Source organism: Lissotriton vulgaris, chromosome 4_1 (genome assembly GCF_964263255.1).
Source record: "Lissotriton vulgaris chromosome 4_1, aLisVul1.2, whole genome shotgun sequence".
In the NCBI taxonomy this organism is placed as follows: domain Eukaryota; kingdom Metazoa; phylum Chordata; class Amphibia; order Caudata; family Salamandridae; genus Lissotriton; species Lissotriton vulgaris.
In genome coordinates this window covers 2,034,460,202-2,034,485,245 of record NC_141691.1, presented here as the reverse complement: position 1 = coordinate 2,034,485,245, position 25,044 = coordinate 2,034,460,202, and positions in this window count along the sequence as shown.

Sequence of the window (25,044 nt, the reverse complement as noted above, 5' to 3'; positions counted from 1 at the left end):
TCCCTATCTCCCTGGAGACATCAGTGCAGCAGTGCACAAGCTCCTCCAAGGAGCGCCTGTGGAGCAGGGAAGTGGCAAATGCCAGGCGGTTCAATGCCCTGGTGTGCTGCTCCATATACTGCCTCTCCCTGCGCCTTGTTGCCCTGTCCTCGTTCAGTTTGTCACACAGCACCAACACAGACTGGGACATTTCCTGCATGCCGTTAGCTATCTACTTGATGCGCTCCGCCATAGAGCTGATGCCCCTGTCAATGTTAACCATGTTCTGGTTAAGCTGCCGCATTTGTCTCTGTACTGAACAAATCGCCTTCCCCTGCAGGCGCTGCACTTTTACCATACTGGACTCCAGCCCGCCAAAGACCCCATCACCCTGCCGAGTTGTGCTGTGCTCCCAGGTCCTGCGGCGTCTCGCACCTGTGTGCGTGTAGGAGAGTAGGGTCTGCTATCCTATGGTCACCCCAAAATTTTTGCTTTTTGCTTCACTGGTTTCTGACTTAATGTGGCTGTGGGCCTGCTAATCAGACCCACAGCCTGCTGTTCTCTCTCTAAATTACTGCCAATGCACTCTAGGTGCATTACGAATTGGAACTGGTTCACCTTATGAGCCCCTGTATAAGTGCACCCAAGGTGCCCAGGGCATAGGTGTATCCAAGGCCTACCAGGGGCTGCAGCATGTATTGTGCCACCCCTGGCCTGGCCTCCATATTTGACACAACTGGCTGATCACTCAGCTGGGGTAAGTCGGTGTAACCACCTCTTACTTAGGTACAGTATGTCTGTGCCTAACCCTAAACTGGACACATATGTTCCTATCAGCCACTCCTATGGAAGGCCTCATCAATCCTGGAGGCAGAGTGCTTGGAAATATGCGAGATGGTGCTCTGGCATGAGCTGAGCCTGTCTGCAGCTGTCGGGAACCACCCCCTAAGCTGTTCCGGGATATTGCCATACCATATACTCTTAAGTGCATTATAATCCTCGCGGTTAAATGCTATCTTTGGTTTGGCTTTATCAAAACATGTCGAGTAAGGTGTCATACGAATTGGAATACTATCCCCTCGCCAACTCTGGCGACGGGGATAGCATTCCACCCTTCTAGAGGGACACGACATGTGTGTAGCCTTCACCCCGGTTAAAGTTAAACAGAGCCTCAGCATCACAAAATGGACGCTGCCACCACAGACACAAGTCTGGCCTACTGCTGCTGACCGAAACTCGGCAGATGGTGGCCTGGACAAAGGGTTTCTTGCCTTGGGAGGTGCGAGCACCACCCCAGACAGGATTTTGTGTATTGGGTAGGACAGGGCTGAATAGAATCAGACATGCCCGGGGCACACAAGGTGTCCCCGTGCATAGGCCAGTCCAAACCGGTCCTGGGACTTTCCAGACCCAGGCCTGGCGCGGAACTGGACAAAGGAAAGGGGGTGTACCCGCCCCCCTTCCTGGTTCCTCCCAGAGGAGGGACCTAGTAGGTGATCCACCCCTCAGATTGGGAATAAGAGCGGGAGCAGTGCCATTGCACAGCAGATCATCCTGAATCAACTTTACACGAAGAAGAAGACTGGACTTCGACATTCTGCTGCACAGAAGACTGAAGAGAATCTCCCTTGTGGCCTAGAAGTGGCCACCCTGTGAACACAGGTACCAACCAGCAACTCGACGTCTGCTTTGCCGCCGCCTCCCGCCGGAGACCGAGCCCAAAGCCCGACACGAACCAGACTCCCAGACCTCTCAGAGCCCGATCCACAGTCCCTGCAAAGAAGGGACCCGTGGAGGCACCGAGTGACATGGGACCGGACCTCTTGGAAGACACTCGAAAAGCTGACTGCGCAGCTTCTGAGGCATCCTCGACGTTGTGCTTTGGGGACTGAGAACCCCCACCACCGAGCAACCCTTGCACCAAAGATCAGCCCTCCAGCATCTCCACGATCTGCGTGGGGCCCTTTTGCATTGTGCCACTCGACGCGCCATCTCGGCCACTAGCCACGTGGTCAGCAGCCATCTTGGCGACGAACCCGAAGATTTACACAGCAGGTCTGGTTGCTCCAGACCTACTCAAGCTCCTGTGAAAAGGAGCACCCGCTCTGACCTTGCTGGTCCGAGTGAACAGCATCTTTCACCTTCTGCGTGGCTTGCATTTGCCAAGGCCTGTTTGCTCCGATCAGGTCGCCGACACCGCCGACAGCGAGAAGCCTACGTGGGACAGCTTGTGACCAACTCCTGGATGTCCTCGACCCCGGGTATCCACGTGGCTGCAGAAAGAAGCTACCCAAAAACGCCTGTTTGCACCCGACATCGCCTGGTTCCGATCTGGTTCCACGGTAGTCACTGGCTAGTGACTTTGAACACTGTCCCCTCTGCTTTCAGGTCTTCACATCTTCAGATCCACCCTTGGATCCACCGGAACTCTTCTCATCGAGCCGCCTGCAGCATCTTCAGCTCCAAGCACCATCGACCAGCGTGACGAAACCCGCACCCGCTTCCTGTGGGTGAGGTAACTCAGCTCCGCCGGTGCTCCTGCACTGGTACACATCTCAAGGGCCTGTGTCTAAAGTTTTAACTCCGTAGGTCACTCGGAAGGTTCCTAACTTTCTAACTTTGTACTTTTTATGCACCATAGACTTTGTATTGGAAAGTGCGTGCATTTTGAACACTGCACCCGAGTCCCGTGGGCCTCTCCCGACTTAGTCATTGCTAGTCTCGAATAGCTCCAGCGATTCCCCAGGCCCTAGGCCTCTTCACTTTCCTCCTGGTATCTCTTATACCACTTTCTTAGTATATGGTTTAGGTGGCCCCTAGGGCTCATCCATATTGTGCAACTTTTGTGTATTTTAAACTGTCTTGTGATTTAACGCTTGTGCTTCTGTGCTCATAAAGAGTCCAGGGGATTTTATAGTTAATAAATCAATATATATTTTCAATATATATCTGTGTGGTGTCCCTTTCATTTGGTATTCAAGGGGGTTGTGTATGGTATAACAGCTGGCTTCACATGCCTTTCAGAGTTTAGCCTAAGACTGCTTTGTCCACGTTACCACTAGGATAACTGGTCTACAAGGTTGAATTACAACCAATCATCATAAGGGTTGCTTGGCATGGTACAAAGTGATCACTAGAAGTAGTGAGCATTATATACCAGGCCAACTTCTCACAGTGCGCACCCTCGGAGTTGGACTGCAGCCCAGCATTTGTTTCCTCCAGTGGACAAGTTGGTGTGTCACCCCCCTTTGTGTCCTCAGAGGACGACTCCACGACATGGAGAGTGGCAATAGCATGCCTCCTGGGCCTTACCGCTACAGGTGATGTTGCTGCTGCTGAGGCTGAGAGTTGTTGTGAGGCTTGCTGTGGTGGTGAGTCAATCAGCAGTGTTGATGCTGGCTCTGGTGTTGCGGCTGGCTCTTGTTGGTGCAGCTGCCTGTGGTGTTGATGCCGGTGGTGGTAGAGTGTTGTGACCTGCACTTGTGCTGGCATCCTCTGTTCTTCCCCGAAGGGTTGCCCTTCCCTCCTTCTCCTGCGCAGTACTGAGCGATGACACTCCAGGTGGACAGATATGAACATTAGCTCAGTGATCCTGCAGCCCTGCATTTCAATATTAAATTACATTCCTGTCACACTATCTCAATGTCCTCTGCTGTTTCTGACTGATGTGTGTGGCATGCCTTGTTGTTTAGTGTGATGACTGTCATGATGGGTGTTTCACTGACTTCATCTCCCATAATGCATTGCTGGTGTATACTAAAACCTGTACTGGAGTGTGAGTCACACCGCCACATTGGGGAATGGGGATAGGGAAGGGGGGGAGGATTGCTGTGCATGCTTCTTACCTTGTGTTGTGGCAGCTCTGGCTGAGCTGTCTGCATCCCCGATTCCAGACACACTCTCGGGTTCCAGAGATGACTCAACTAGCTGTTCCAGGTCAGTGAGGGCAGGTGCCCTGCTCCTTCCTCCCCCTGTTAGACTGACCTGTTTCCTCTGTGCAGCCAGCTTCCTCTTGGTGATGATCCGAAGGTCAAACCACCTTTTCTTGAGGTCATCGATGTCCCATGGGCTCACCCCAATAGCATTCACCTGCGCCTGGATTACGAGCCAGATCTTCCTTTTTACTACTTCTGCTACCTGCAGGGACTGCTTTCCAAAAAGCTGTGTTTGGTGTTTCACCACCTCCTCCACAAGGACCCGGAACTCACTTGCACTGAACCTCATTTTCCTTTTCGTGTCTGCTCCCTCCTTCTCAGATTCATTGGATGCCATCCTGCAGTTCTCCTCAGCAACGTTCAGCCAGTGGCTCAGTTGCTCTCCTCTGCACTCCCAGCTCTCCAGAAGGTTCTGATTGTCTGTACCTACATGGGTGTGGCCACTTCCTGGTTGTGGGGTGGGGTGGATGCACAGGATTAGTTGAATCCTCATGCTTATTTTTTTAATCTCCGATTCGGTATTTACCGATTCGGTATATACTGATTCGGTAAATACCGATTCGGTAAATATCGATTCTGTGCACATTTTCCCAATTTTTCCTAATCAGTAAATATTACAGATTTTTTACCTACATCTCATTTACCGTATCCTAAATACCGAATAGGTAAAATTCGGTATTTAGGACTTGGTAAATATAATTTACCTACATATGGCTCACAATGTTAATTCTAAGCTATATAAAGAATTGTAACACACTGATAAAAAATACCTCTTTTTGAGTGGTAACCCCTATTTTTGCTGACTGTTATTTCGTTTTTTTTACTCTGCACACTTGGGCACTGCTGATTAGATCTCAGTTCATGCAGTTTGACTCCTTAAAACATAGGTACATCAGCTATTCCCACATTTTAATATTTTTAGCTTCTCAAACAGAGCGCAGTATATGGTGCAGGAAACACACTAGTGACATGGAAGATAAATATCACAGGAGGAGTCAAACACATATGTTGTTAATCACTAGGCTAACAAGTAAAACATGGCTTCAGGCCTACATGTGTAGCCTGACAGGAGCTGGCTTTAAACATCCATGGGAAAATATCAAAATAAATCTCATTTACGGGTAGGAACTCTGCTTTGAAACATTAACTTGCTCTAACTGTGCCTTGTTAACTACATGTTAGGGCGAATAGAATTAAAAAGAGGAAGATATAAGAATTTAACAGTGGTACGATTGTACAGTGACTATCCCCAAAACGTGAGTTCCATGGTTGCAGTGTTTTCTAAGAGAAGAAAAAACTATGAAGGTCAAGGTTTGGCTCCTCACTTCCTGGAGAAATGCGCACTGCGGCGCGCTTCCTCAACACTGAAAAAACTATAAATGTTACTGAGATTTTTAAATTTTGGGCATACTTACATTCCCGATTATGCCCAGTATATCTAGCCTCTTTACGTTTTGGTACAAGCTACTTTCTCCAATTCTTGCTTCGCACCCCTCCCCTTGCCGCTGTCTCCTCCACCGGTGGATGAGACTGATGAATCCTACTAAGAGCGAGGAGAACGTTGAACAGGAACCTGAAAACGATCGGGTGACTTAAATGTAGCTCGGTTTTGCAATTCATAAGTGCGCTCAGTAGACACATGTATCGGCGAGGCGGAACAGGAACCCTGTTCCTGTTGCTTTTTCCCCTGTTTTTTATTTTTAGTTCAAGTCTGTTTCTGACTTGAGGGGCGATCATCTTTGTCAGACTTCGCCGCCTGTGTTTGCTTTTTATGCTGTCTTGGCAAAAAGCTTAACACCTAAACTATTACGGCCAAAGGTCTTATAAGCAGCTGTGATAATTCTCGGTAACCAATGGGGTTTCTCTGCATTAGGGACATCGCGCAAAGCATTAGACACCTGAAAGCTCACAGCATCGCCCTTAACGTTAGCAAGGGCAAGATCGGAAACTACGTCAAACACTCCAACGAGTCTCATTCCCAATTCAGCAGCTGCCTCTGGCCCGTACTCATCCTGAAAACGCATAAAGACAGAGGGTAGGACAGACATTGATGTGGTGCCGAAGCATCTCGTATAGACTGCCGCAAAAACCATACCCTATGTGGTACAGTCAGTTACTTTGGGCACTAAGTCTTTCTGCAAACTAATTGTAAGAATCCTTTGTTTCTCCACAGGAGTCGTGTTAGGAAATACTGCCTCCAGTTGGTCAAATTTCTCAGCAAGCCAAAAAGGCATTTCATCCTTATCTGGGGGACACTTGCCCATAACCGCATTAACCATAACATGACTAACCTTCAACCCTTTCAGCCTAACTGGATGCGCCGTAACACCAGTGCCCCCACCTGAAATGTTGCGGGAAATGTAATGAACCAAAGCCCTTATAACTGCTACTGCAGAGGTATAAAGGGGCCTCAATTCAAGTAAGGGATATTCCCCTGCACGTGGGTACGTGTTAAAGCCAGCTATAACAGGCCAAGCAGTGCCTGGAATGGACAAAGGACCGAATCTAATTGCAGTGAGAGGGTGGGGAAGGGCGCCATCAAACCAATTCTTGCTGGCTGCCAACACATTCAACCATCCTGCAATCTTTGCAGGCTGATCTCCTGCAATCTAGGTTCTTACTGACTCGTGATAAACACACCAATCTGGTAATATGAATTGTACCTGACGCGGTGGGTTCCACGTACCTGACTTTTAATGAGGGTGACACAGTTCCTATGGCTTACAAGGGACACTTGTATACTTCGGCTGAGTTGCGGTTTTCCACTGTGAAAAAAGATTTGACAGCAGTGCATATGGCGATTCTTAAGGAACGTGCAGTGTTGCAGTAAAAAAGCTTTTTGGTTGTTACTCCGTATTCTGCCTTGGAGGCAGTGACAAAAGGCAGTGTACCAAATTCAAAGGCTTTGCACCCACTATAGATACAATAGGCCACGTCCTTGACATCTCCAGATGTCACGTTTATTTTTGATTCCTCTCTGCAGACTCAGGAGTTTTTCCAGCATACATTTGACTATGCGGCCGTTGGAGGATTTCCATTGTATCATTTACACTTACGGTTCTGTGCAACCGGCTATGCAATTGTGGTTGGTACGATGGTGGATGGTAAATTCAAGTCCGACATTGTCCATACACAGACATTGGGGGACTGTACCACCCAATTGGCAGAGTTTTGTGCTCTGAGGCTTGCATTAGAGTACGCAGATCCTAGTGTGACTACTCTTGTCGTAAGTGACTCTTACTACTGTGTTCTTCATACAAAGACAATTTATACTTTTGGACTCAAATTTACTTTCGTTACTCCAAAGGTTGCACAATAAAACATAAAATGATCTGGGTTAAAGTGGCTGAGCTAAAAGAGCGGCTTCCACTCGCATTTGTGATTCATACTCTTGGTCACCAGCGTGTAGGAGTTCACGCTGTTGGCAATTGTCTTGCCGATGAGGCGACGAAGACAGCAGTTGCAACATATTCAATAGCAGCAGTTAGACGTTCCACAAGTAAGATTAGTGATGACATCTTGGCATCTCTTGCCGCAACAGAGAAGGGATGTAATTACCTGAAAGGTTTCCCTTCTAAATACTCTTATCATTTAAGTCCTGATAAATTTCCTTATGTGAAAATTAACAACGTTGGTGACAGGTTAATACCCAACGCAATTAGATCTGGAGATCACAAAGAACGAATTTAGATGTAAATACTTCAATATTTTGCCAGATATTCCCACCCCTTATAGCAAGGAAATTTGGTCCTTAATGAAATGCACGCATGGATGTAAATTGCATAATATGTAGATGAGAACTGATGAAACTGCAATGAACAAAGATAGTGTTACCATGAAAAGAATGTGGCAAGGATCACTGAGCACCGGACGATGTGGTATTTTATCAAGTTCTTGGACAGTCTTTATCTCTGTTTACTTTTGAACTGAAGTTTTTACATCTTCAGTGCATATCGCATATCCAGTTTAATCTACTTATAAAAGGAGGGTGTAAAATCTTGAAAATGTACATGAAGTTATGGACATACATTTACTTTCTGTATTTATAAATATGTATGGTAAGAGCTATGCCACCATTTTAGAAATAGAGGCTTTATCTCTCTGTATTAAGGTGAAAAACATCCTGCTAAGTAAAACTATTATTTCTACATTCAGTAACTTCAAAATCTGTTGACGAATTTGACCAAAAGAGAAGCTACATTGTATATATGAAAAAAGAAAATTTCTAGTAAATTGTCAAGGGAAGAAAGGGGAAGTTTCAAGTGGAGTGCCAGACCAGGTGTCTGGTGGATTTCTTCTGTGATAATTCATGGGTTTATTTTTGCAAAAAAGAACAAGTGTTGAATCAAAGTGGATATGATTTAACATGCATGTAGTTCTATTTGCCAAGGAGTGCTTACTAACATTTTTGGATTAGCGTTCTGTAATGAATGAACATGATGGCACATTTGTTATTGACTAGTATTTCAGGTTATTGAATTCTGGTGCACTGCTTACCAGGTCCCAGTTCATGAGAATTGACTCTCTAAAACAAGGTAAAATTGGCAAATATGCAATTGGCCTTTTTCACTTCCCAGTAAGATTGTAGTAAGTGGTGCAGGAATTAAACCAGTGTCATGGAAGTTAAATACCATCATAGAAGACAAACAAATATTTTGCTAATCACACGGGTGACAAGTACAACATGACTAAATGCCTGTACGTGCAGCCTGGCATTGGCTGCCTTTAAATCTTCATGTGAATCGGTCAAAATAAATCTCATGATAGATAACAACTGTACTTTGAAATATATAGTCAACCTATGTGTGCCTTGTTAGGGTGCCTAGAATTTATAAGATGAAAATGTAAGAATGTAATGTTGGCATGTTCCTTCATGGATGAGTCCCTAAAATCCATTACCACTGTTGAGGCATGCAAACATGTCAGCTAAAAGAATGTACAAAAATTATTACTATTTATGGAAACTTTGATTTGGAATATGGTACAGATTCCATGCAACCACCGTTTTTGAAATTCAGTAAATATCCAATGATTTGGTTTATTTAATGTTTCAAAGTCACACCGGAACTGTGCAATTTCAAAGCAATAATATTATTTCATTGCAATCAGTAATGTAATGTATTCAACTCTTCATTCACACTGAAATGCAGTGCTCCCTGTTTTCAGGGTTACAACGTTGCTGGTAGTTGAAACAACTAGATCACACCGAAATTGGAAACCAAAAACCTAATATTAGATAGGAGATACCAAGGAAATATATTTAGGTTGCAAGAATTTAAGGTTGGCTTAATCCTACACTGAAAATCCCCTAAAAGCTATTTCCACTCTTTAGTCCTGCAAAGATTTCCATGAGAAAAAAACTACAAAGTGAAATGCTTTTTTGGTAACTTTGATTTGGAATAAAGTTCAGAGTCCATTGAACCACTCTTTTTGACATTCAGTAAATGCTCAAGGATTTGGTGAAGTTCGATTTTTCATAAACATAAAGAAATTGTACAAATTCATAACTATAATGAGATTATATTGCATTCCGTAATGACAAACTTTAACTGTTTCTTCACACTGAGATGTTGTACTCACTTGTATTCCTTACCACTTTGCTGGTAGTTGTAAGAACTAGATCACCCGGAAAGAGGAAACCAATATGTTAATATTCGATCTGGAAATCACAAGCAATACATTTTGTTTCAAATATTTCACTATTTTGCCATTTATTTGTACCCCTTCTACCAAGGAAATGTGGCCCACCAATGGCTGTATATTGCTTAATCAATCAATCAGTCAATCATGGAATTTTAAGCATCTCATGGCACTTGAGGGGAGAAGGGGAAAGCAGCACTGTTCAGTTGAAGAGCCAGGTATTGAGTGTCTACCTGAAGATGTTCCGGGAGGGTACGCATCTGATGTTGATCTGGAGCTCGTTCTAGGTCTTGCCTGTGGTGTAGGAGAAGGCTCTTCCACCTGTTATGGCTTTGGGATGCGCAGGGCAAGATCATCCAATCTGAGATTTATCTTGGGTGTGTGGAAGGATATTCTGTTGTTGAGGTATTGGGGTTCGGTGTTGTGGAGGCACTTGTAGGCGTGGGTGAGTGTCTTGAATGTAACTCTCTTCTCAATGGGAGCCACTGAAGGTGTTAGGTAGTGTATTCGTGTCTGGGGATGCTGAGGATGAGTCTAGCTGCAGTGTTCTGTATGGTCTAGAGTTTGTGGAGCAGAGTCTTCTTGATTCTGGTGTAGAGGACATTTCCGTAGTCCAGTCTGCTAGTTATGAGAGTGTATGTGGAGGTCCTGCTTGATTTGTGGACATCCATTTGAAGGTCTTTTGGAGTATGAGGAGGGTATTAAAGCAGCTGGAGGCTATGGGTCCTGTTGGGTCATGGAGAGCGAGGAGAGAAGTACGATCCCAAGGGTTTTTTGTGTGGTCTTAGTGATGGGGGTGCTGTTGAGAGCAGTGGGACACCAGGTATTGTCCCATGCAGATTTCGAGGAATTCTTTCTTCTCCAGGTTGAGCTTCATACAGCTGCTGCTCATCCAGGATGCAACGTTCTTCATTCCTTCCCGGAAGTTGAGTCTGGTGGTGATGAGATCCTTGGTAAGGGAGACAATGAGCTGGGTGTCATTGGCACAGTAAACTATGCTGAGTCTTTGCTTTCCCAGTCTGGTGGTGAGGGGGGCTGAGGGACAGTCCTTTGGTCACTCTACAGTTGATTTCTGAGGGTTCAGAGTAGAATTGTGGCAGTCTGATTCTTTGGGGTCTGTGGTGAGGAAGGAGTGGATTCAGTTGAGGGCGGTTCCCTGTATACCGGCATTGTGGAGTCAGGCAGTGAGTGCACGGTGGGAGACTTTGTTGAACGCTGCAGACTGGTTGAGTAGGATCAGGGCCGCGGTGTGTCCTTTGTGGCAGTGAGTAAATCAATGTCAGTGCAGTGGTTGCTGCAAATTACAAATTGGGAGGGGTCGAGGATGGAGCTTTCTTTTATGAATTTTGTTAGTTGGGCATTGAGGGTCTTCTCTGTAAATTTGACCGCAAAGGGGAGGAGGGAGATGGGTCAGTTGTTCTTGAGGTCCGTGGGATCTGCTGAGGGCTTTTTCAACAAAAGTCTGACTTCTGTGCATTTCCAGTCATCGGGAAAGATGCCAGTTTTGAAGGTGGCATTGATTGTGCGTCGTAGTTCTGTAACGATGGTGGAGGCAGCTCTGTTTAAGATGTGCAGTAGGCAGGGGTCTGTAGGGGCTCCTGAGGGGTTACATTTTATGGTTGAAGTGGTGTCTTCGGTGGTGACTAGGGTCCAAGAGTAGATGATTCGCTGGCTTGGATTGCTGGAGTAGGATGTGGTCTCGAAGTCAGGCTTCTGGTCGCTGAAGTTGTCTTAGAGGCCCTTGATTTTCAAATAGAATGAGGATCCAAGCTTGTTGCCGAGGTTCTGGAAGAGGTGATGTCTGTGGTTTTGCTGGGGGGATTGGTAATTTCCTGGATAACACTGAAGAGTTCCTTGGAGGTGTTGGAGTTGGCAAGGATTTTGTTTTGGATGAAGGTCCTTTTGGTGGTTAATATGCGTTGGTGGTATTCCGTTACGGCATTCTGTAGGTGTTGTGGTCTTCTGAGGATTTGCTGTTTCTCCAGTTCTTCTCAAGGCATCTGCAGGTGAATTTGGATTCTTGGAGGTCTGTGGTGAACCAGGAGGCCTTCCTGAGGTGCTGTCTATTGGGGTTACGTAGGGGTGCAAGCTGGTCTGCACAGTTAGAGATCAATCTGTGGAGGTCTTTGACTGTGAGGCTAGCATAGGTCAAGGTGGTGGAGCTTTGCAGTTGAAGGTGGAGTTGAGCTGTTTCTCAGTGAATTTGCTCCATTTCCTTTGTGGAGGACGCAGTGCAGGTTCAGGTAGTGTGGGTTTGTCGATGTGTATACAGTGGTGGTCCATTCCATGGGGGTTAGGTAGTGTGGCTGAAGTAGATGTTGTTACATCCAGTGAAAATGGGGTCAAGCGTGTGTCCTGCCTTGTAGGTAGGCATGGTAATGAGCTGTTTCAGTTTGATGTTGGCCAGGTTGTCCAGGATGGTGGAAGCGTTGGGGTCCCAGGAGTTGTTGAGGTGGAAGTTCAGGTCTCCGATGAGTATGTAGTCCATGGAATCAATGGTGTGGGGCACGATGAGGTCACTGATGGTATTGGGGAACAAAGTTCAAGGTCTGGGGGCTCTGTAGGTGAGGGTGTTGTGAAGTGTGGTTATAGGGCTTGTCTGGACCTGGAAGTGAAGGTGTTTGGTGGTAAAAAAAAATAATCATTGTGGTAGAAGTGGAGAGCCTGCTGCTCGCAGATCCACAGCGGCCGACATTAAACATTTGAGGGGGAGGGCAGAAAGCACAGCTGGTGGGCAGGAGCAGGAAGACCAGTGGGGAGGGGCCATGAGGACAGCAGCAGCAAGCAGGAACTGAGCATGGGCACACAGCTGGATACAGCTCAAAGCAGCAAGCAGGGAGAGGTACAATCACAAAAATAGAAGGCATAATATCATCAAAAACACAAAATTAGAAGGGCACAATACCATCACACGGGCAAGTCTGGCACGAAAGGGTACACTCCGCGATGCACTCAGAGGTCTCGAACTTCCATAGGCAAAGCTGACGCGGGGCCTCTGATGATACTGCAATGAACAATGAAAGTGTTACCTTGAAAACATTGTGGTGAGGATCAGTGTGAACCGTACAGATTTTACCATGTTCTTGGACAGTCTTTTATCTTTGTTTACTTTTTAACTGACATAAACTGTGATATTTTCAATGCATACATCATATGCAATAAAATATACTCATAAAAAGAGGGTGTCAAGTACTGCAATATGTATTTTTTCGTTATGGACATACATATACTTATGTATTCACAAATACATATCGTAAGAGGGATCACACCATATTAGAAGTAAAGTATTAACTTTCTGTACTAAGGGAGAAAGAATCCTCATCAGTAAAATTAATAATTCCGCATTCAGGTACTTTAATTTTTGTTTACTGATTTGAACAAAAGATTTAAAAACTATAACATTCAGTAATGTAAAGAATCCAACTCTACACTGGGATTCTGTAAGTACTTGGAATAATTACGGTTATCACTTTGCTGGTAGTTGGAATACCTGAGTAACCCCGAAATAGGAAACTAAAAAGTTTATATTAGATCTGGAGATCGCGAGCAAACATTTAGATGGAAATACTTCATTATTTTCCTGGCTATTCCCAACACTTTGTTGGAAGGAAAGGTGGTCCATATGGAAATGCACTGATGGATATAAATCGCTTGATGTGTAAATGAGAACTGATAATACTGCAATGTACAATGATAGTGTTACCATGAAAGGAATATGACAATGGTCATTGTGAACCGGACACTCTGATATTTTACCAAGTACTTGGACAGTCTTTGATCTCCGTTTACTTTTAAACTGGCAAAAAGTTTGACGTCCTCAATGCATATATCTAATGCAATTTAATCTACTCATACAAGGAGAATGTAACATCTTGAAATATATATATATAAAGTAATGGGCATACATTTACTAATTGTATTTCTAAAAACATAAAATAAGAGCCATATTAGAAATAGAGGGGCAGATTTTCAAGAAAGTGACGCATCTGTAGAGATGCGTCACTTTTCCTGCGCCACCATGCAAAACCCTTGCATCACCATGGATGCGCTGTATTTACAATACGGCACCATGGCGCACTTATTGACAGATGCATCAGAAATTCTGACTCATCTGTTGACGGAAAAGTCACGCATTGCTGGAGTTGTGTCGCAAGTGTGGCGCTGCTTCAGCAATGCTCAGGGGCGCCCTATGCCTAACATGCTGTGTCTCTCCTTACGCCTGCTTCTAGAAGACACAGGGTTGTGCTGCAGCATGGACATAAAAGTGACTAAGTGAAATCATGCAGAATTCACTGCGTCACTTTTACAAGGCGTTCCTGCGCCGGATTGCCCACATGAAAACGAACACAGGTTTCATGTGGCGCAGGGCTTTACATTGTGACGCATCTCCCCAGATGCGTCACGTTGTAAATGACCCCTATCTCTATTTCACTATGGGAGCATGCATTTGATGGTTTATGGCTGGAATGCATGCTTGCATAGTAAAATGTAGGAATGTGACTGAAGAGTGTTCTTTTGCATCCTAAAGAGACAGTCAGGAACGTGGACGGGGTGTAATGACCTTCTCTGACATTTTTTCAGTCCCAAAATCGCTTTACGTGGGTTTCTATGGGAAAAAAGTGTTAGTAGTTTCAAAAGGTAAGTACAAAATGTATGAGGGTGAGTTGGTCATTAGGACAGAGATTCTCCAAGGTCTAGAGGGGCACGCAAGTTGCACCACCAGCAGCACTGGGGTAGCTGGGTGCAGAATGCAGGGGTTCAATGTTAGTCAATGGTGGTAAGGGGTACTTCTGTTAGATACTGCTGTTCAGCAGGCCACTCAGTTGTGGGTGCAAAGCTCCTGGGATTAAGGTCAGCACTTCAGGGAGCAACAAAAAGCACAGGATGCTGCACCACCAGCAGCGACCAGGCACCTGGGTGCAGGGTGTAAAATGGACACTGGGACACTGTGCTTTCCAATTGAGAACTTCAGTTTCGAAAAGATGCAGCAGGCTTGGACAGAGAGGCTTCCTGAAGCTGACCACTGGCTGGAACAGTAAGGTGGGATCTAGAGAGATGCCTGGACACTGTTGGTTGGGCAACCAAAAGCTACGGGGCATTAGGTGCATTGGTGACTTCTGGCGTCGGGGTTTCTTACCAGCTCCGGTCACGGTCAGGGGGTGAGGGAGAAAGGTGGAAAACAGAATTGTGTGTACCCCTTGTGAAATGAACACTCCATAACACTGACAAGTACTAAAATGTGTGGGTTTGAAAATTAACCAACCTAGAGTAAAATGCATACACCAATACACATGGGATACCAATTTGCCTATTTGCATGTATTGCATAAGCAAATAAACAATTAATTTGCCAAATATTGTGTAACAAAATGTACGCATATGTTATGGACTAAAAGAAAACCTGCAAAAATTTGATTTTGTCTCTTTACTTGGGGCATAAAACATTAAGATAGGTAAATCGAATTATGCATAATTGTTGCTTAGAGCCAGATAAATACTAACTGGGTTATCATTAGTAGGGGGGAGGTAAACAAAAAGGGTTTTATTTCGCAAACGTACATCTATTTGTGTTTGTTTTTGTGATAGTTCCTAAATTTAGGCCTAAATTGGTATACGAAATAAAAGAAAATGGAGTCTGTCTGAAAATCCGAGATGGCGACAGAAGTACGCATGCACCAGAGTCGGAGATGCAGGCTGCTTGTTATGTTATGTTAATAGAGATTTGTAAAACGCACTGTCACAATAAGTTTACTGGTGCTAGGATTGTATGAGGATGGAGCGGTAGAGCTAGTTAGCAGATTTGTGTGAATAGCCATGTCATTAAGGCCTTTCTAAAGCTCAGTAGGTTGTTACTGGTCTTAGTAGCAAGGGGGGGGAGAGTTCCAGAACCTGGGTGCCAGGTATGAGAATTTACAGCCACCCTGCTTTTTCAGTCTGATGGAAGGAATGTTAAGTAAGTGAAGGTGGGCTGAGCGGAAATTCCAAACCGCTTTACGATCAGATTGTTCAGAAATTCAGGGCTATTACAATGGAGTGCTTTAAAGATTAGGCAACCTGTCTTAAAAACAGCTCTTTGTGCTATGGGCAGCCAGTGTAGTTCTTGCAGCATGGCCCTAGCAGATTGCTATCTAGGGGTTTTATAGATTAGCCTTGTCACCTGATTTTGGATGATTTGAAGGCGGTTGAGCAGGGTCTGAGGTAGCCCTATATAGAGGGAGTTGGAGAAGTCAAGGCGTGATAGCACCAAGGCGATCACTACCTGCACCACCTGCAGCATGAGATAACAGGTGGAAGATCTTCCTAATTTTCCGCAGTTGGAACAGGCTGGCAGATATCACTGCCCCATGTGTCCCTTAAGTGAGAGGTCAGAGTCAATGACCACCCCTAGGCTCTTCACTGAACGGGACGGCCTGTGACTGAACAGCGTGTGTCAAGGATAGTGTGGCCATTTTATGGGGTCTAAGGCAAAGATGACAGCGAGGCAATAATCTTACCCGTGGGAAAGAAAAGTGAACTAACAATTTAAAGGACACTTCGGAGGAAGTAATTCTTTACACAAAGAAACCCCAGTTACAGCAAGTGAGGATGACATTGCAGGAAATTTGAATAAGGAATGATCAGGTTATGCTCATCCGACTCCAAATTGACCAATCACAGACATTACAAAATGTAAGAGTTACAAATTTAGATAGATAAGTTAGTGAAAAAGGGTATAAAAAAGGAAGGTTCGGATATTGAAAAAAGCTTGTTTTCCAATCTGATTTTTGCACCCCGAGATGCTGTCGGTCTGCTCAATTTTTGCTTTGAGGCGCAGAGACTTAGAACATTTCTTTTTAATTTAACTTTTGAATGGCTGCCACATCCTGAGAGAGAGACAGGGAGGTTTTACATTTGGAATTATTGCATTCTGTACTGATGTCTTCGTCTCTCCATTTGGGTAATATTTTTGTTGCTTATTTCCTTTCGCTGTCATTTGCTAATAAATGAATGTTATTGAAATTTCAACCTTTTCCTTTCAGGGTTTTATTGCAAATTGAGTTATTCTTTTAGCATTTTTAAAACATAGAGAATATGCTAGAAAACTTGAAATTTAGAGAAAAATAAAAATTTAATAAATGAAGAATCAAACTGGTTTGATACTTCCTACAGTCAACTTTTACTAGCAGATCCGCATTTAAATAGCGGGATGATATTGTTTTCTTTATTTTAAATAAAAACCATGGTTCTTAGAAATTAAACTGCAGTTGTAACCACTATAGCACCGCGACTCCCTTTTTGAAACCATACTGAAAACTCGGAACGTATTAAATGTGTGCATTAATAATTAGAGTGATGGGCCCAAGTTTATAAGTTGTTGTAAGAGGTTCCGTGGGTTTATTTGTGGTGATTTATGAAGAATTTTTTGAGCCCGCTGCGCCAGTAATGCTTGGTAGCAGAGCATTGGTTGCTATAGGTGGCTAGGACATATGATGTGTAGAGTAGAATATATAGGATTATGATGTACAGAATATTTGGACTAACATCAGTTCGTATTTGCTTTAGGTGTAGTCTAAAAGAGGCTTCTGGATAGTATGGGAAGTTGGTATCTCTCTATGCAGGCAGAGGAATTGTGGCAAGTGAAGTCACACATCTGTTTCAAAAAGTAGTGGTATCGTCGTATATCACGGTGGTGTCGTCGTACATCACAAGTTTAGGGACCTTACGTGTAAAAGTTGTGAATGTATAGCGAGGACAACCTGGGAAATCTTGGGTCTGAGAATAGGGATCATTGCGTATTCCGGCTAAAACTCTACCCGGAAATAGTAATAATGTGTAACCCAAGCTTGGAAGAAGGGTAAGGTAGAGGAAAGAGCTATCTTATCGGCGAAAAGTAAAATTCTGTGGTATAGAAGAGGTAAGTGCTGTCTACCACAAAAACGGAATTCTTGTGTTATTAAAAAACTATCCTTTTGGTTTTAATGAAACAGACGAATGGAGTTGTTTTATGTGGTTACTAACCGATTCAGTATTATAAAAGTGTAAATACGGCTTCTCGATATTTTTTGTAAAGGAGGGGTCAGTCCAAGCTGCAAAAGCCGGAGCAGGGCTGACGTCAAAAGTGTCGCGCATGGATTGGTCAGTGTGACCAAGACAGAGTAAGGGCTGATTGGTGCATCAGAAGAAGGAGCAAAGCAATTGGTTGAGCACTATTGAAACGTATCTTGTTCTAATTGGTGCGTTAGTGTGAACCGCGCTGCGATAGGCTGGTGTTACGAAGAAGTTTACGGAAGTGTACACAGACTTTTGAAAACCAGGAGATTAATAACAAAAATTTAATTTTAATATGGAATGGAGAAAGAGAAACCTACATGGTTTCAGAAACTGAAAAACGCTTTCAAAAAAGACAAAGCAATTGAAACCAGAGATGGAAAAGTAATTCCACCGCCGAAAACGCCAGCATCATATATGATGACAAAATATGGCTACCATATATTTATATGGTTAGAGAATTGGGCGAGGTACACTAACAATGATGGTGCATTAGCTTTTCCTGAAGAAGGATCTTTTAGTCTTGAGGTGTTGAGGAATCTGAGAGAAACAAAGATGAAGCTTGAACCGAGACCTAGACCAACACAGTTTGAGGCTTTGGCTGAGTGGGAAGATGAAATGCATGAATTAGAATATGACAGGTTTGGAGACTATTTAGGACCAGTGAATAGAGGTCGTAGATTCTGGAAAGGGACAAATGAGACAAGAATGCAAATATGGAGAAATGCAAACATGGTTAGATTGGTAGATGAAGATAGAGGGCTAAAATGTACCGAAAAGAAAAATAATATAGAAGGAATGAAAAGAGGTTATGAGGATTGTGGATCTGAGGATGCAGTATTGGAAGAAATCCTAAATAGAAGACCACCGCCTGATCAAGTAAACTCTATAAGTACAACTCCAAGTGTTGTAATTTTGGCAACGATTAGGTCAGCATTCGCAGAAGCCATCCTGCATTTAAAGACTATCTTGTCCGTTTTGTGGAATCCATTTTGTATTTCTGTCAGCCATTTTGTTTGCCATGTGCTTCCATGTGCTCGCCAAGTGCTCTCTCCTACATTTCTGTTAACTGCTCTTGAAATCTGCCTAGAGACTAACTATATTTAGCATCTTCCACCTTCGCACATGCTCAGTTGAGCTTGCAGCTGTCCATGCAGCTGCTATTAGTCTGTAAGTGTCAAGATGTGTTCACCAGAATTAGCAACTCTTAGCTCCTCCCATTTTCTGTATGACCTTATATGTACCTAAAGCCAGCATTTTGTACTTGTACTGCCTTCATTTGAGCCCCAGTGTGGGTATAAAAGGACTCAGTTCCTTCCATTCAGTGTGCTACTTCATACATTACCGAAAGGTGTTGTGTGAATGTAGTTCCACCTCATGAGGTTTATTAAATCTTGTATTTTCTATTCCAGTTTCTGTGCCAACTTCTTCATATTGGTCTGAGGACTCTGTGCAGAGAAGGGCGAATACCTTGCACTGGCAGGCCTTGCTGAGGCTCACCACCACAACTTGGCGCTTCCAAAGTGGGCTCATCGGCGACTCGGATGCCCGTAGGAGTGGTCGAGACGAAGGATTGGATTCTCGCTTTGGACACGATCACTGCCTGAGGAGACCCATAGTCTTGGCTACCACGGCGTTTTTCTTTTCTTTCTGATCTGACCATCCAGGTGGTGCCGGTCATCAACTGAGATCTCTTCTGTTGATTTGCCATGCAGTGGCCATTTGGTCAATTTGAGAACTTGGCAGTTGGAACCTGGACACAATTTGATTTATAAGAGTCATTCTGTGGCACTTGCTGTTGGTTTTTGATGCCTTGGATAGATAATGTAGTTTAGTAACACTTACTGCGGCTTTTGATTTGAAGGATTGGCCAATATTAGTATTTGTTTGTAAGGTATATATGAATTGCAATTTATATTGGCAGGTAATGAGGAGATTTTTCTCTATTTGAATTTGTTTGAACGGCGCAACGTACAAAGAGTACCTTAAGAGCTACTTTGATTATAATACTATATATTCTGGACTATTTTTGGCATGCCTCTTTCCAGCACACTTCGTAGGATGTGTTGCTTTTGTAGAGGTACCAGTTTGAGACTTGATGAAGCACAACCGCCCCCCCCCCCCCGGAGGGGACGCCTAATAGGGACATGCATATTAAATATGGCATTTCTTCTATAATGTGCAGCACGTTATGGAATAAATATACTTGTAAAGATCCTAAGTTGCGCTGGCCTATGCATGGGTCATTTGATTTGCGAAAGATTCAATATGTGGAACAACGAATGTTTAAGCGAAAGGCTAGGCAAGATAACTTTGACTGTGTGCGAATGTGGGAGAAAGAAGTGCGTTAGCGAATGAAGTGTGAGCAAGCCTTGATTGAAAAAGAACAACGTAAGAGCATTCATGCAAAAGCATTGGAAATGAAAAATAGGGAAATTAAAGAGAGGGAAGATAGAGAGCGTCATTTACAGGTAAATGGCCAATACCCTGTTCGATGAGCTCTTTATCCTATTCTTAATAAACCCCAAGATGATTCCCTCTTATTAGATTGTTGTCCACCTCCGTATACTCTTCCTTCTGCTCCTTTTGAGTCGGATGAGGACTCTCCTACAGACCAGGACAAAGCTCGAGAAACTCGTTCGATGTTATCTGCTGGGCGTGCGTCTGACATTAGATGGAGTGGAGAAGTGTGGCTCAGGGGTTAGAGGCGGCAGACCCGGAAGCTGAGATCGGGCCTGGACCAGGGTTCAATTCCCCGCCTTGGTGGGTCTTGGGCTCAAAAATTCCACAGACTCGATAATTCTCGTTCCGGTGCCTACTCGACTCATGGGTTCACACTCTGCAACTCTGGGCAATACTTTGCTTAATCTCCACTAGGGCCCCTCGCGGCGGGATGCCTAGCTTTCACCTTGTGGATACCCTGCTGGGGTTATCTCACAGTGGAATACCAGGACGGGTTCCCAAGGCAAGCCCCTTGTTGCCTTCGGGTGATACGTGCGCTATATAAATCGCAATACATACATACATCTACTGCGCGTAAAGCTGTTCGTAGTACTGCCACTGCTTATGAACTTTTTGATAGAATAAAAAATTGTCAGGAAAGGGAGCAAATATATTTTACCGACACATTTACTGCAGAAGTTATTGAACGGTACAGGAAATATTCAGTAGAAATGGAGCCCGATGATGTAGCAAATGATTGTAAGCAACTACGTGAAGGTCTTTTTGTCTTCTCCCAGGTGGCTGACACAATCAGACGCTTGGTTAAACTGCGTGTTGAAGCAGCCTGTTTGCGAGAGGAGAAAAAGGCAGCAGACGCAGCAGCACCAACATCCTAGATCAGCATGGCACAAACTTCTACTCGTGAAACAGATAAGAATGTTGTAATTAATATGAAAACCATGCGGGAAGCCGCGCCTTTATATGTTCCTCCTAAAGGAACAGGTAAAAGTGATAATAAGACTTCTACAGATGCAAATAAATATTTTATTTATATTTAGGTGTATACTCCTTGGAATAGAGCAGATGTCATGGCTCTTAAAACGGCATTACCTGATCCGCGAAATAATCCAACAGCCTTTTATGAGGAAGTTGAGGGTGCTATTATCTCTTGTACTATGACTTTGCCTGATATTGATCTGTTTTTTTGGACTAATATTACCGCCTGATATGTGGAGAACTGTGTCTAAAGTTGATGATCGTGCGAAATTTGGAGCATTATGGAAAGATTTAGAGCAGTTAGATGAAGATAGAGAGCCTGCACAGAAACCGTGTCATTTAATTTAAAATTTTCCGACAGCTATATTAGTTAAGTTAAAGACGATTATTCCCTCTAAAAAGATAGATTGGACAGTGTTAGCGTCTTGCAAGCAAAAGGCATATGAATCAGTTTCTGACTTCTTCACACCCTTTGAAGAAGCATTCCATGATTTTAGTGGCCAGTCATTGATAGATGACATGGGTAGACATCTGTTTATTGATAAATGTGTCGCAAACCTTTTGCCAGGAATAGCTAGTCGCCTTAAGGCCAGTGAAAGTTCATGGACTAACTCATCTACGGTTTCTCTCCCAACTATTGCTCAGTATTATAAACGCGAAAGAATTAGAAGCGAAGGGTAATGAGGATAAAAAGACTAAAGAGTTGAAAACAAAGGTTATGTTGGCTCAGGCCAATGGTCCGCCTTCTAGAGGTAATGATAGAGGTGGACGTGGCTCTTACGGTTCATCCTTTCCTTCCTATACTCTTTCGAATTTGTCTGTTGACCAGTGTGCGTTCTGCAAGAAATTTGGACATTGGCTTTCTAGTGCCAGTACTGCATGCTCAGCAGTGTCTACGTTGTCGGGGACAAATGAGAAATTGTCCAGCATATTCATGGCCTAGAGGAAGCACGAATGATTGTGCTAGATTTGATGCTAATACATGTGAACAGGATGGGGTTAACACTTTTGATAGAAGGAACCAATTTCAAATGTCCGACTATGTCCCGTCTGATTTTCAAGATTCTGCTTATACTTAGGATTGCCTAGGATGGGGTAAGGAATCAGTTGATGTTCCAGTAGATTAGAGGGGTCCCTATGGTACAGCACATGTTTTGGGTTCTACTGATCAGTTTCTGGTTGATACAGGAGCTACTCGTAGCCCCTTGTCTAACTACTTGCTTCCTAGGGCTCTCCTGTCTGGCTTAACTATTACATCAATAGGAATCGATGGAACACCTTCCCTTAGCCCACTGTCACAACCACTTGCATTCCATGTTGATAAGTTTACTGCTCCATGTCCGTTTTAGCTCTCTCCAAACACACCAGATAATATTGTGAGTCTTGATATGCTCAAATATTTCAGGGCTAAGAAACAATGTTCTCCGGAAGGAGTACAGGTTATTTTGAATGACAACAACCCCGTGATTGAGAGATCCTGTATTGTTAAAGAGGACATTGCATTAGTTTTACTCCCTAGTACTTTGTGGGCTACTTCAGACACTGATGTAGGCCAAATGGTTATTCCGCGAGTGCATATTAGTGTCAAGGAGGGTGCTTCATTGCCAAGACTGCCTCAGTATAAAAGTTCTCGAGAAGGAGAAGAAGCACTCACACGCATTGTACATGATTTGATTAAAGTGGGGGTTATGGAAGAAGTTCCTTACAATGTTTGCAATAGTCTGATTCTTCCCATTTTGAAAAAAGGTACTGACACTAAGATTTACAGATTCATCATTGATTTGAGAGAAGTTAACAAGATTGTAGTACCACAATACCCTGTGGTTTCTAACATAACGACATTGCTTACCCTCATCCCTCGAACAGCAACTACATTTTCTGTAATTGATTCGAAGAATGCTTCCTTCTCGATTCCTAATCATCCTGATAGCCGATATTTGTTCGGTTTAACTTTGAATAATCGATCATACAGATTTTGTAGAGTTCCTCAAGGGTACACTGAGAGTCCGAGTATTTATAGTCGAGCCTTAAAACGACAATTTAATTCCTTTACTTTGTCTGAAGGAGTGTCTCTCATACAATATGTAGATGACAACTTGTTGGCAGCCGATACGCCTGAGCAGTGTGAAAAATGTACTTTGTCTTTACTTTCTTTTCTTGCTACACAGAACCATAAAGTATCACTAAAGAAATTGCAATATTGTAGACCGAAGGTAACCTACTTAGGTCACCTTCTGTCTCAGAAGGGCCGTGCACTGATACCGGATCGCATTCAATCAATTTTAGACACACCAGTACCTTCCACACAGAAAGATGTCTGTGCATTCATTGGTTTGACTTTGTTTTGTAGGCAATGGATATTGGGTTTTTCATACATTGTTAAACCCCTGCTAGCGCTTTTGACTAAAAACACTCCGATCCCCCTTCCATGGGCAGATGAATGCCAAAATGCTTTTCGTCAGTTAAGACAAGCTCTATGCTCTGCACCAGTGTTAGGCACACCTGATTACACAAATGCTTTTACACTCTATGTACACTAGAAAGATGGGTGTGCATCGTCAGTTTCAGTACAGACACACGGTGATAAGCAGCGCCCCTGTGCATATTTTTCTGCAGTTCTTGATCTTGTTGCTCGTGCATTGCCTGGGTGCTTTCGGGGTGTGCCACACTCATTCCACTTACTTTGTTGCCATATCCTGTGACTGAATCTCCATCAAAGGGCCTCATGATTTTATAGTCCTTACTGAGGAACAGACAAAGGGTCGCGTTGATTTGCAAGATATGCCACTTTCAGATGTAGATGGGGAACTGTGAGTTGATGGGTCCTGTCTGAAGTTATCAGATGGCACGACCTCAGATGCATATGCAATCACGACACTTAGGACAGTAGTGGAAACAGCTCGGATACCATAGAATTCGGCTCAAGCAGCTGAACTAATAGCTTTGACACAAGCATGTGAACTTAGCACTGACTTGTGTGTTAACATCTACACGGATAGCCCCTAAGCTTTTGGAGTGGTTCATGATTTTGGCCTACTCTGGAAGGAAAGAGGCTCACTTACATTCCACGGGATGCAGATAATGAATGGAGAATTATTGCATAATCACTTGAATGCACTAACATACCCAAAGAGAGTTTCTATTATGAAGTGTAGCGCGCACAAGAAAATCATTGACAAAATAGGACAAGCCAATGCCCTTGCAGACCGCGTAGCCCATGAGACTGCGATGCAGCGAAGCACTACATCCATGTACGTAGTGAAATCACAAGCTGAGTGTTGCCAGGATGCTAGAGAGCAAGTATTGGATATACAGAGATCTGCCTCTGTGAAAGAACTTGAGCAATTGTCTGAAGAAGGAATATTGGACGATGAGGATTGTTGGCGCAACAAAGACATGGATAAATGGAAATTGCCTGCAGCCTGTTTACAACCCATGGTTCAAATGGCACATGGGCTGGCACATGTTGGAGCTCTAGCAATAACTAAATTGCTTACGCAAGTTTGGGAGCATTCTGAAATTGCCAGCACAGCTAAGAGAGTAGTGCAATCCTGTTTGATCTGTTGGCAGTATAATCCTGGTAAAGGGACACAGACTCCTACTGGAGGGTTTGCTACACCATTCGCACCTTTTGAATTTTTGCAGATGGATTACATCCAACTTGAACACTGCAATAATCTGAAATACGTCCTAGTGGTGTATGTGCCTTCAGTAAATGGATAGAGGCATACCCTACAAAGGATAATACTGCTTTCACCACAGCGATGGTGCTTCTAAAGGAGTTTTTCCCTAGAAATGGTGTTTGTAAGCCTTTATGGAGTGACAACGGACCTCATTTTATTGGGCAAGTTGTTGAGCATGTCCTGAAAGGATTAGGGTTCAAGCAGAAATTCCATGCAGTCTTCCACCTGCAATCAGCAGGATTAGTGGAAAGGTACAACGCTACTTTGAAACTAAAGTTGGTGAAAATACTGGCTTCCACGTCTTTGAAGTGGCCAGATGCATTACCCTTGGCATTGCTATCC